The following is a 1,890-nucleotide window of genomic DNA, read 5'->3' as shown; positions in this document are numbered from 1 at the left end:
TACACACACACATACACACATCTCCTAGTTGCGAGTCGATGGGCAACTTGCAACTGGGGGTCCTCAACAAAACACACCCCCCTATTTGCCAGTCGGTGGTTGAGATGCAACTGGGGGCCCCTTGACAAAAAAGACAAACACACACACACAAAGAGACACCCCAACTAGTTGCACACGCAATTGGGGACCCTCAACACACATACACACACACACACACACACACACACACCTCCCCCCTAGTTGCAAGTCGATGGTCAACTTGCAACTAGGGGCCACGAATAAAAAACACATACAAACACAACCCTAGTTGCGAGTTGATGGGCAACTTGCAACTATGGGGTCCTCGACAAACACATACTGTTGGAAATATGCCCTAGAGGCAATAATAAAAGTATTATTATATTTCAATGTTCATGATAAATGTCTTTTATTCATGCTATAACTGTATTATCCGGAAATCGTAATACACGTGTGAATACTTAGACCACAATATGTCCCTGGTGAGCCTCTAGTTGACTAGCTCGTTGTGATCAACAGATAGTCATGGTTTCCTGACTATGGACATTGGATGTCGTTGATAACGGGATCACATCATTAGGAGAATGATGTGATGGACAAGACCCAATCCTAAGCATAGCATAAAAGATCGTGTAGTTCGTTTTGCTAGAGCTTTGCCAGTGTCAAGTATCTCTTCCTTCGACCATGAGATCGTGTAACTCCCGGATACCGTAAGAGTGCCTTGGGTGTATCAAACGTCACAACGTAACTGGGTGACTATAAAGGTGCATTACAGGTATCTCCGAAAGTAGCTGTTGGGTTGACACGGATCGAGACTGGGATTTGTCACTCCGTATGACGGAGAGGTATCTCTGGGCCCACTCGGTAATGCATCATCATAATGAGCTCAATGTGACCAAGGTGTTGGACACGGGATCATGCATTACGGTACGAGTAAAGTGACTTGCCGGTAACGAGACTGAACAAGGTATTGGGATACCGACGATCGAGTCTCGGGCAAGTAACATACCGATTGACAAAGGGAATTGCATACAGGGTTTGATCGAATCCTCGACATCGTGGTTCATCTGATGACAACATCGAGGAGCATGTGGGAGCCATCATGGGTATCCAGATCCCGCTGTTGGTTATTGACTGAGAGCGTCTCAGTCATGTCTGCATGTCTCCCGAACCCGTAGGGTCTACACACTTAAGGTTCGGTGACGCTAGGGTTATTAGGAAGACTAGTATGTGACTACCGAATGTTGTTCGAAGTCCCGGATGGGATCCTGGACGTCACGAGGAGATCCGGAAGGGTCCGGAGGTAAAGATTTATATATGGGAAGTTGTCAAACGGACACCGGGAAGTTTCGGGGTCATACCGGTATTGTACCGGGGCCACCGGAAGGGTTCCGGGGGTCCACCGGGAGGGGCCACCCCTCCCGGGGGGCCACATGGGCTGCGTGGGGCAGGGAGCCAGCCCTTGGTGGGCTGGCCGCACCCCCTCCCTTGGGCCCATGCGCCTAGGGTTGAGGGGGGAACCCTAGAGGGGGCGCCCCCCTTGGCTTGGGGGGCAAGCCACCCTCTCCCCTCTCCCCTAGGCCGCCGCACCCCACCTAGATGGGTTCTAGGGGGTCGGCCCCCTTCTCCCTTCCCCCTATAAATAGAGGGGTGAGGGGAGGGCAGCCGTACCACCCTCCAAGGCGCAGCCCTCCCCTCCCCAACACCTGTCCTCCTCCGTTGTGTGCTTGGCGAAGCCCTGTCGGAGTACTACCTCTCCACCATCACCACGCCGTCGTGCTGCCGGTGGAGCTGTCTTCCTCAACCTCTCCTTCCCCCTTGCTGGATCAAGAAGGAGGAGACGTCTCCCGTCCCGTACGTGTGTTGAACGCG

This window comes from Triticum aestivum, chromosome 3B (assembly GCF_018294505.1).
Source record: "Triticum aestivum cultivar Chinese Spring chromosome 3B, IWGSC CS RefSeq v2.1, whole genome shotgun sequence".
NCBI classification, from domain to species: domain Eukaryota; kingdom Viridiplantae; phylum Streptophyta; class Magnoliopsida; order Poales; family Poaceae; genus Triticum; species Triticum aestivum.
This window is presented reverse-complemented; position numbering follows the sequence as displayed.